Below are 12207 nucleotides of genomic sequence, written 5' to 3' on the forward strand. Positions count from 1 at the left end.
TCCACAAGCGAATCCCCCCCCCCCCCCCTTCCCCCCCCCCCCCTCCCGCAACAATAAAGACAAAAGCTCTTTCAAACTCCGAATCTTCTTTCCTGTTCATTAATTCAAAGAACATTCCGCGTTAATTGACGAGCCCTCTTCACAACGGCTCATCGATCCCGTACTTATACGTATTATATGCCCTGTATATACCAATTGACAACAATGGGAAAAGCCCCGGTAGACAGAGACTCATTCCATTAGCCAATTTCCCCCTCGTCGTATCCACGGAACACTTCTACACTCGTATTAATACATCAGTGTTATGCATTATGCCGACGACGTTCCGCCCGGCTAATTCACCCTTCGGTCTTATCAATTTTTCGCGGTCGCTTCTTTCACCACCTTTTATCGGAAAAGAGGCGGCTTTGTCCACTTCCGAAACCGTTTCATTTTCCACGATATACATAAGAGCGGGATAAAATGAAGATCCGAGGCGCAAAAACAACCGCAGAAAATGGCGACGTAATGGCTGCTGTCAAAAGGAGACAAATGAGAGACGAAAGGTTCGATATCGGCGAAGCTACTTCCCGATTCGATGCGCCTGTACACCGGAAGTCCGATGTCAATTTCAAGCACGTCGAAGCCGCCCGCAAAGCGCGAGAGACGAGCTATTGACAAAATTTGTCCGGTACGCGGTAGATAAATAAATTACCAGGCAGTTTCTTAATGAAACCCTTGGCCTCGCTTCGCTTGCTTTCTGGCTGGCTGAAGTGAGAGGATCGAGCCTTCTCCGAGGCTATTTTTCAACCCTGCAGCCGGCGTCTCCTTCTCGTCGCCTCAAGAGCCGCAAGGAAGAAGAACCGTGTGCACACCGAGGCCGAGAATTGCCTTTGAAACATTGATATTGCGGTTGTAAAATGTCTCGATAGATACACACCTTGATATATTCGTTTACCGACTCTCCATTACTCTTGCCCACATTCATGCATTACGAAGCTGAGAGAGAAAGAGAATGGCCAGCGAGCATCGATCGAAAACTGCCTATGTATCTCCGCGCACATCCTCAGGCCAAGGAAACTGTGGTGCCAACGTTGTAGACGTTGCCGAGGAAAAGGAATAGTTGGAAGAAAAGAGATGAGCTGCAGCCCTGACACACCGCGAGTTGATTACCCGTAAAGTCAAGTGCCCAACGCTCTTTAAACTACCATGAATCCCCGGAAGTGTCTAACGGAGGCTTTGAAATTCGAGGAAATTCAGTGAAATTTCATCAAGTGGGTACTCAAGCTGAAATATCGCGAAATTCGTTATGAAGTCTGCAGGTTAATGCGCCGAATCAGCTGAAATTGGAGGAAGTAAGAGAAGCGAGGTCACGCTGGAAGCTCTCCATAAAATTAGAAGGATGCGAACCGAATCCTCCGAGTCGTTCTCACCGGACGTAATATATCCTTGAAAAATCGTGGCAGATCAATCCAGGTCCTACACGTCATCCTATCCGATGAAATTCTGAAAAGTTGTCGAAAGCTACGAATCCATCGCTGAAAGCAATTGGAACGACCAGAGAGTACATACCTTCATGCTACGGAGAGTGGAGGTAAGGAGAAGTATCTCATGTGAGTTTCCAACTGAAAAAGTACCCACTAAAAAGCGAGAGATAGTGGTTGTACAAGTCGCTAGAATGGCGCCCATAAGTAACGAGGGTTAAAATCTGATTGGCGCTTTCAGTAGTAATGCAAGAAGAGTTCTGCGTACAGATCACGATACCGATATCTTACGTCAGACACAAACCCTTTTTCCGATGATCGGTAAAGTCAACCAGAGTGGGGATAACCCCGCACAAAAAAAAAAAAAGGGTTTGTGTCTGAGCAAAATGTCGGTATCGGGATTTGTACGCAGAACTCTCCTCTACTACTGCTTTCTGGAACTTTTGTTACAGCAACGTTATCTTAATTTTCCTTTACTTTACGGACACTTTCTATACATGGAGATGATCCTCAATACCGCGTACCTACGTAACTGCAGATGAGATCTTAAAGTTGAAAGGAAATCGTCAAACGCCCAGAAAGTTCGGGGTTGGCATTTTCTTAGAGGTGATTGCTGCCTGGCGTGTGAGTGAAACGTGCAAAGATCCAGAGTGCGAAATAACAGGGTCTACACGCAAGAGCGGGGGAAGAGGTGGAAGTTGGCAATCAGTGATCGATCAGTGTTTTCTTGACGTTCCGGCATCGGGCACTCTCCGCGACTGTTCTTGACGCGGAAACAAAGCGGTACAAAGCCGACGCCTTCCTCGATGGGGATGGGCTCTCGGATATCTCGAGAGGCTCTCGTCGCCTCGCCCCTTGTACCTTACAGGGCGAGTAAATCAGTCGGCGGATCGTCCTGCAGGCGGCAAGGTATTTCCCGCGGCTTTTGTGTCTCTGCGAATCGAATCGCTACTTAACTCATTTAGCGCAGCTGCTCGGTCAGTGGCATTCTAGACCTTCAATTAGGTTCTATGTACCAACGTGGGGTGGATTCCTCTTGGAGTCCCTGACCGGACACTCTGCATGGGACAAGCGTAATTCGGATCCTGTTGTCCATCTCGATCTTCACCCAGAGGGGAATTACGATTCCCCGAGAGGCGCTTGTACCGCAATCACGTACAGGGTGTATGAAAAATTTCTCGCTTCGATAATTCCGTTTGGCTGATTGAAGCGAGACTCAAACGACGATCAGAAGCGGTCGAGCAGCGCGGTGCTCGGATTTATTTACAATTCCAACGAACTTGGATTGCTTCTTGTATGCTTTTTAAACCGCACCCCACACACACGTTTTCACTTAGTTTATTTTACGAACGCGCAACGGTCAGGAGAATGTCTCATCAAGCCCAGAATGCGAATCGTCTGCTCTGGCGTTGCACCGCATATCTTGCTTATGTGTTACCACGTTGCGGGTACCTTGAAGAGTTCCGGCCATTCTGGAAGTCCTTTTAACTCGCGAGCGTATCTCGTTGAAATACTCGCGTTTTGCAAATAACGCGGAGGAGATTAAAAAGGAGAAAGAGAACCCGGACGAGTACCGGACCCGTTTTTCGCACTCCTCACACTCTTCCTCTCTTTTCAAACCGCGCGGTGTCTTTCCATCCACGTATCGACAAAAGCCGACCGCTTCCTCCCGAGATCATCCCTCTTAATCTCTTCCAATCCGGCCTCCGATGAGGAAGAAGTGAGCCGCACAGAAAATACAGGGTTCACCTCACTTTCCGCCGGTACGCGGTCAGCTCTGCGTTTGACGTATATTCCTTTCCAAATTGTGCGTATGTGGGACATATTATACGCATAATCGGATGAGACGGCAGCCCGGCGAAAAGCCCGGAGCTTTTATAAGTGCGAGAGAAGGAGAAGAAGAAGAAGAAAGCCACGCGGAAAGAAGAGCACTGGTATTCCGACCGTTGTGTAACTTCGAGCTGCGTTTGCTACCTTGATGATAAAATTCCGGTATTTCAAGAATTTCTAATTTCTCGCAGGCGGTACCACTAATTTTCCCCTCCCCCTCCTCCGTCCCATCTTCCTGCCTACCTCCTTTCGTTCGCTGATCCGGGACGGCGGTTTTTCGACGGGTCCAAGGCTAAGAAAAGACCCGATATGCTCCGGTCTTCCACCCAAACGGCAGACGGGAGTCGTTTTTCACCCAGTCCTTGAAAGGCATCACCTTCCGTTCAGGCATCTGCCGACGTGTGTTTCAAATTTTTAATCACCCGCCCTCGTCGCGCATGGGGAAAATCACCGGCGCGGCGTCGAGTGCCAATTAGGGAGAGTTTATACCCGTGACTTCTTATCGTTAACCCGGGTTTTTAATTACCAACAAAAAAGGAGAAAAAATTTTTTTAAATAATGAAGAAAAAAATACAGAGTGTGCGGGGTAAATTTCCATGCGTTCGTCAGCCGCTCTTATTTCACGGTAATTTCGCCTAATTTATTGGCTCGTTTCGAATTCCAGCGTTTATTACGCACGTGCGTGAGTACGTATATATTCTTGTAGCGAGGCGTAATCGTTTGCCTCGTGTGACGTCGACCTCAGGATTTGTAACACGCGAAAAACGGCTCGGAATACAATTTGTCAAATAATGGGTGAATGCGGAGTATTTCGAGTTTAAATTATTATTTTTTCGGAGAAACTCATTTCGGTTTGAGTACGAGCATCGTACGTCGGCGAAAATCAAGTTGTTCTCAACTTGTGTTTTTTCCCCATTTTGTAAAAAATCGTTTTGCATATAAGCTGTTTGATGCCCGTTACCGAAATTTCCACGTTTGTTGACCCATGCAAATGAAACATTTGCCATTTTCCGTCAGTTACCTCGCGTGTGCTTTGAAAATCGAATCAACGAGAGCGAATGATTATTCATATTACCGGTTCACGGTTACATATGCTGGTTTCAATTGCTCGTACCGCTTTGCCATTAGTTCCACCATTTAGTCGCAAATTGTCTTCCACGCATTGACGTTATTCCGCCGTTTAATAACCAACTCTCGTTGGAGAAAAAAAAAAAATGACATCAAATTTTGTCATGCAGTTGGCGTGATTCGGGAATTCTCATCGATTATCAAAAATAAAATAACTCAAAGTAACGTTTCTCGATTATTCTTGCATTAAATTCTGCTGTAGCAAAATTTAATAACGAGCCTGAGAATTTTTCGCAAAACTGATGAGATAATTTTCATTAAAACTCGCATTCGTCTCTAACATAATTAACTATAAAATCCTTTTGAAAGTTTTAGTGAAATACTGTTCGGCTAGCTGATACCGCATTTTATTCGAAAGTGATGAATAACGAAAACCTTGAACAACGATTAAACATTCCAGTTTCACAATTGCGGACCGACTTCACTCTGCCAATTTAAAGAAATGAATTCATGCACATTCGTAACATGAAATACAGTCTCTTTCGAGCGCTCAATTCGTCTCCGAACGAACGAAGGCGTTGGGTGAGATTTTGCAGCAGACTCGTTAAGAGTGTTTCGTGTCAAAGTTGCGGGGTAATTCGGTGCCAGTTCACGGACGCTTTTGGAGTTAGAATTCCAATTTGGAGGCTCGTTCGTTATTAACTTGGCGGATAATAAACGGCAAATGATCTCCAGCGTAATATCCTTTGAACCCCTCGATCCTTCCATCCCTGATTCACCGGACCGGCGAGCGGGCAACTTTGAGGAAACAGTTTTGCTCGCCGAAAATGGTTGCTAAAACGTTGCGTCCGCGGGCGCAATTTCGCACGCCACGACTACGTGGGTATGATACGTACACGTGGCCAGAACGGTGGATTTCGGATGCGTTTTAATGCGGATTTCCCTCTTCGTCCCATTTTTGCGGTCAACTAAACGCGGTCGAAACCAAAGCGATTGTTTCAGGCAACTCCGCGAATCGCGTCTGCCTTTCCATAATTATCGGCAGTCACTCCAGAGTTCAACGTGACATCTGGTATCACATGGAATGAGCACGTGACGTAAATTTCCAGAACGGTACGCGTAACCTTTTACAAGGTTCATAAAGCCATGCCATGTCGTAAGGTACGATCTCTAATAAAGTGTGAGCTACGCTCGGTTTCGCCATTTAATTATTTTCTGGGGTCAAAGTTGCCAATATTTTATTTTCTAGCAATTGCAACGTGCAATTAGTTTAATTGATTTTACTTTTTTTTTCACTTAAATCAAGTCTTAGCACCAGTTCATTGTTGCACCAACAGCAAATTATCCCAGATCGATATCTCCGATTTGATTTCTTTTGCAATATGTTATAATAGGCTGAAAATTAAGCGGCATGAATTTTTTTTTTTATCTCCTATTAAACGTTTTTGAGGGGGTAAAACCATCCTCCAAAGTAAGGGAGGTCAAGTGGCAGTTCTTCTTTCTTTTTAATTGACAAAATTACATTTTTCACTTTTCGTTATGAGAAAACTTTTCCAGTTGGATTGCTTAAAAAATATTACGTTCTCGAGGGTGAAACTGATAAAATCACCCCTTGACATGCCTTACTTTAAGTGTTTAATGGTAGATAAAAAAAAAAAAGAAATACGTGTCGCTTAGTTTTCAGTCTACTATAACACATTAAATAAGAAATGAAATCAACCTTCCATGTTAGTAACACTAACCATGATCAAAAAGAAAAGTAACAGATCTATATTATATTCTCTACTTACAGCGACAAAACTAGATTTAATTTTTTACCCAGACCTCTATTTTCGGGTTCGGTAAAAAACGAAAATAACTACTGTAGTAACTGTAACTCAAAATTTCTCTCAGTGTATAATCCCGCTGCGATAATTTAATTAAATTTCGAGCTCCAAAAGCTTGTCAACTTTGGTATCAGATTGATTTTCATCCAGTCGCAAGATGCTCAATGTATATCACGTCCAACCGACGCGACGTAACCTAAATTGGTTGTCAGAAGTGGATCGTCGCTCATATTTCCTCGGTTATGTATTCATTTTTAAGCTCCCGGACTCTTTTCGAACTGTCATATTCACGTCAACTCGACGGTCCTCTGTGGTAGTCAATTCTGACCAGACTGTTCCCTTCGAAATAAACCCCAGTATATCCACTTGTCACAATTTGTTCACGCTATGAACTTTCTCTACTTCCGGAAGGATTTCCCCTTGTCCGTACGTGAGAATTCTTGTTTTGAATTACTCGAAATTCGTCGTTTTGCTTTCCTACACTCGGGGAAAGCTGATACATGCTATTCTAAAATTCAGACGAAAATTCGAATCAGTTACTTTGTGGTGTAAAAAAAATTTTCTGTTAACCCAGCAAGTAATCTTTGTAAACGTAACTCCCTCCCGCCCATGCCTCTCTCTCTCTCTCTCTCTCTCTTTCTCTCTCCTTTTCAACTAGCAATCGACCTGATTCCATTCCGCCCCGGCTCCCATTGTGTAACCCATTGTCGAACTTCGCCTTGGTCCAAAACTCCGCAACCCCTTCATTGCGGGGGAAAAAGGAGTCTCCCCCCGCATTTTATGGGCCCATTGTAAACCCTAACGTATCACCCCGGGAACCTAAAAAATCCCCTCCAAGTCGGCCTGCCTCATTCTAGGATCCTTAGAGCTCCTTGCCGTCCTGGCGCAACGCGTGTCATCGTTAAAATTAAACCCGAGCTTTCGTTTTTATTGCGTCCCACTTCTTCTTCTTCTCCTAACTTTATACACGTTCAACGATACAGAAATTTTCATTTCAATTACGCGCAAGTTTCCAGAAAATCCAAACCGATAGTTATGTATAGAACGAAGGAAAAGTGTATCCTTGCTCAAACTTGAAATTATAAAATTTTCCAATTCGGTGCCGACGACTTCCATAATCAGGATTTATCTTGAATATTTACCTTAGGCAAGAGGTTTCAGGAACGGGGAAATATTTCCAGGAACGATTGCCTGAGATTGGTCGTAGACTCGTACGGATCGCGAAGGGCTCTTCGAGTGGCATTCACGCCGTATTGTCTCCAAATTCGCCAACTTTCGAATTCCATCTCTTACATAGCATGCGTGTCCTGACATAACCGAAGATCCTTTCGAGGCGCGTATCGTCTGCCTGCCTCTCTTATTTCTCACCGATTCCTCCCTCCGTTCATCCTCTTATATTCTATATTTCACCTCACGCGTACCGCGTGGTCTCGTTCACGGTTCGGCTCTGATTGGTTGGGCCGAGTTTATTACCCGTCGTTACGGGCAAACCGTATATCTATAAATCCGCGGCGCCCACGCCGGCATCCTTTCCCCGCACCCGCCGCCTGCTTCTTTCCTTCCCCTTTTGATACCTCGGTTGGAGGCGTTTGATTACGACTCCCAGGCCTCCGGCGCGATGTTTAATTTCTTTGTACCATTCCGCAGCTGCACCGTATCCACATGCTCTTGGTGCACCTTTACGTACGCCTCGAATAGTAACCAGTACCTACCTACGTAGGCCGTATTCTCTTTGTTCATTTCTAGATATTCCACCGGAGTGCACCGAAATAAGAATTAAAAAACTCAGAGTCCCAATGAAACAGCAACGATCACAAAACACAAGATGAGGTTTTGTGAACCATGTATTTATAAAATTAGATAACACTCAAAAATTTCTAGGGTAAAATCTCACTGTGCGGATGGATCTGAGTTTCCGAACTGCGTTCCAAATTCGAGTCATTTCGCGGGGTTTATAAAGCGGTGGTTAAATCGGCGGCCGAAATGGCGTTGCTGGGGTGCATCGGCAATAAAGGTGTATGAAATAGGCAGCTCGCTAGGCGATAGGCCGTATCCCGGAATTACGATCCAAATAAATTCTGCACCCTGAAGCCGCGTGCTTCGCAGGGTTGATGTGAGGCCGCGTTGGCATGCGGCCGTTGCATCTGGGATCCATCGCACCGCGTTCGAGCCGCAGGCGGTGCAGACGCGGAGGAACGGATCGGTGCTAAGAATTCCAAGACGACCGTGCGGCTTTAGTGGGAGGTACTCGAGTGCGTTCGAACGCATAAATGACGGATGCGCGTTCCTCGGAGATGTTCGTCCTGGACTCCCAGAGACGACTTGCACCCGCAGCGATGTAAAATATGACCCGAAGTTGGCGTTCTTGATCATCGGGACAATTCGGAAGGAACGGAGCAACGAATGTCGATGCAAAGTGATGCGAAACCCTCCGAGTGAACACAAACCGAGGATGAAGACTCGGCGAGTCTGTTTCGTGTTGTGTAAACGGACCCCGACTGCACATCGGAACTCTGCTTATTGGGATGCAAAGTTATTCGGTCCGTATGCCGTTCGAGAGGAAGATATCGGAACGGGAAACTGGATCATGATCCGTCGGAGAATAAGACGCCCGTCAGAATTGAATTCACCTCTCAAATCTTCGAGTGAACCTCCGGTAGTTTCAGGATTTATGAACGAACGCGCGAAGGAAGGCTGATTGATTAAATACTCGGGGTGGTTTCCTTCTTCGCGGCTTTTGGTTCATCGGTTTTATTGACTACGCTTTGGTTTATCAACTGCGAGATCTCTATGAGACTCCAAATTGCCTGAAACTCGATGCGTTCTTCCTTTGTATTCCACCCTCCTGATCTGATTCATGCCGAGTTTATCCTAAGTTGTTATCGTTAGTCCTACACTCGGACGACTCGTCTTTCATCGCCTCTCTTTCTTCCTAGACACATTTGCAGTATAGCACAATTAAGCTTTTCAAAGCTTTGTCAGAATAATTATTGATTACTCCAATTCATCGACGGATGCAGATGTGCGACTAAAGAAGATGCTAAAGTTCGATTACGCTCGAGAGTTTATCGCACCTCGAAAAGCGATTTTTCTTTCGTTCCTCCTCGAAGATAAAAGAATTATTGACGCGAGGTCAGCTGCCTGAATCATTGAACGTTGATGTTGGCTCTTTGTTTCCAAGTCTAGACGTCATCTCTTATGCTTACACGCACGCCAGAAATTCATGATAAGAATTACCCCAACGTAGGTATACAATGTATATATATATTCATCTAAAGTAATATTAGAAATGGACGAAATCGTTCGTGGCAGACGTTCCCGATGCGTATACCTACACGTACGTACTTTTCTTATACTTTTCGGAAAGCAGCGTTCAATTGCCAGATACGAATATCGTACTAAATCCGTAAAAAGGTGATGGAAGATTCGCAATTGCGTTAATATAGCTCGACTCGCTTTGTTCGCGAAATAGAAAAAAGCCAAGGAACGATGCTACGCGTGTAGCTTTCATCGATGTCGACCATTTTCACACGTTTTTATCTCTTCATTCTTTCACGTCATGGGTTTTCATTAATTTTCTCCTTTCGCCCAGTGTTGAACTTCTAACCATTTTACCATTATTCGAGCATAATTTACGAGTAAAAACGCCACGTGAAAACATGTAAAGGCAGCGATGAGCACGCGTCATTATACCCACGTTAAATTCGTCTATTTCTGAACCGACGGAATTTCAATTTAAGGAGTTATGGATCGTTTCGGATGGAGTTTGAAAGAGGAGATTCTCCGAAGCGATCCAAAGTCGCGTATAACTTTCCATGTAATTCATAAATTGCTACTTCTATACGTTTGACTTTTATTGTATTTTGTCAAGCTAAACGCGTTTGTTTTCTCTTCTCGGAAAAAGCTTGCAGCTATTTGTGCTCGACATTTATTCGACTGCGATAATGTATGCCAGGTCGTCCATAAACTAGATCACTGGTTTTAACCTTTTTTTTTGCCCCCTTCGTCCCCTAAAACATCGTTGCTTTTTCGAAAAAAAGTTTATTTTCAAATTCAAATAATACAGACAATAAAACAAGATAGCATAGATAAACATAGTGCATTTTTTAAAAGTAACGTTACTTCAGTGCATTTCACTCCCTCCTGCCGCTGCCAACCTTAGGGGTTTTGATTTTAATCCTCACCCCACCACGGTAAATCAATTCAAAACGAATTGAAAATGATGAAAAAAACACATTTCTTTGCTGCTGATTCTCCTTACAAATCGATTGAATCGCACTTGACTGCTGATTCTTCGGTATAAATACACGATCCGTAACCAATTTTCACCACCGTTTACACATACGATCGCTACCATTATAATTCGATGATAAACGATGATCGGCTTACTTTCACCCCTGCAGGAAACCGTCGGTGTGTAAAAAGGGGTGGTTGGATAAAAAAAAGGGGGGGGGGGGGGGGGAGGGACGAAAAAAAGTAAACACAATTCGTTGATGAGAATCCTGCGGGTAGAGAAGCTCAATTAATGATTATTAAGGATATCAACAGCTGTCTGGGACGGAATTAAAAACAGGTCGATATCACGATATCAAGCATCACGTACACGTAGAACACGTGGTCCCAGAATAGACCGGATGTAAGTGCAGCGCGGCAGCTGATGAAGGCTTTTTAAATCGCCCCTGATGCAGCGAAGGTGCAGCATCGCCGAGATGAAGATTAGCCATGGCGGTTTTCACCGTGTGTTGAAAGTCAAGGGTCGTGCTGCAATGGAGACGGTGAAAAAAAAAAAAAAAAAAAAGTAAAGTAAAGAAAAACGAAACTACAGCCTGCGGTAGAAAATGAATGACTTAAATGTTATTTAGCTGCAGTCCAGGTTTTATCGCCTGCGCGGAACCAGCAGCAACGGCCGGAGACAGAAAGAATAGGTTCGCCGGTTTTTCCATCTCAGTCGCAGATTATTGCGCGCCTCGGGGCGCCGAGATATCCTCCGGAAGATGTCTGATGTCTATATGCCTGCACCTGCATGCGAGGGATAATAACGGAAACGTGTGGACGCGGGATTCCATTGTACAGCAAACTGCACAAGCAATTCATATTTACCGGGGACGATGCTGCTCGTCCGTCCATCCACTCTACGTATACGTCGGCGTATCTTGCGTCGGTGCATATTTATTTAACGCGGGCTATGTGCCGGCTCGCATAGTACGATAAAAATTCATAAGCCGAGCTGCGACGCCATGCAGCCTGCAACCTAACGTGTGTGGGAAAAAGTGATGTCGCAGGGTCCACGTGTCTGCATTTTCTATGCATGCATGCTGATACCCTATTTTTCCCACTAATATTTTATGACGTTCAACGGAATTACTGTTTTCTCGACAAACTTGAAGAAATTTTTATACTTTTCGTACAACGTGTTTGGTTTGTCTAGTTTCAATTTTTTTTTTTTTTTTTTGATTTCGTATTTCCAATTTATTGCAAAATATTTTCATTTATTCTTCATCTCAAGTTTACATACAAATTGAAACATTTTAGTTTTTACGTTGATCGAAAAGAGAATCGTTTGGAAATATCGCTGGAGAATTGAGACCGATTGATTTTTGAGTCGTACGTCGAACGAGTGCTTCAACAAATTTGTGTTTACTAAGGTACGCGAGGTTTTTTTTTTACAGTGACATTTTTATCAGACGTTGATTCAACAATTTCTGATCTGGCAGAGGTATGTGGATAACGGGAGAGCCAGTTTCGTTAGTGAACGTCGGTAACGAACCGAATCTCTGATATCCGATGTTGATAAACCGATAAATATTATTCCTACGAGGTGATCGGAACCGATAAATAGCGCTCAGAGTACGCGATCTTTATTTTTGAACACTGTCTTTCAACTTGGGAGAAATTTTTCCGGCCACACTTGACGCGAACGTAATTTATCAGCGGCAGTTAACGTGTGTCGTTGTTCAAGTGTACTTTCTATCCGGACGTTGGGGAGGCAGACTCCGTTTTACTTGCCGTGCGTCGATATA

General features: G+C 44.4%; 1 protein-coding gene across 1 annotated transcript in view; it reads left to right on the forward strand.

Annotated features, from left to right (window-relative positions):
• LOC124184798 (soluble guanylate cyclase gcy-33-like) overlaps positions 1 to 12207 on the forward strand; it is an 86028-nt gene that overhangs the window by 6340 nt on the left and 67481 nt on the right. The gene's annotated exons all lie outside the window — the stretch shown is intronic.

Source organism: Neodiprion fabricii, chromosome 6 (genome assembly GCF_021155785.1).
Source record: "Neodiprion fabricii isolate iyNeoFabr1 chromosome 6, iyNeoFabr1.1, whole genome shotgun sequence".
NCBI lineage: Eukaryota > Metazoa > Arthropoda > Insecta > Hymenoptera > Diprionidae > Neodiprion > Neodiprion fabricii.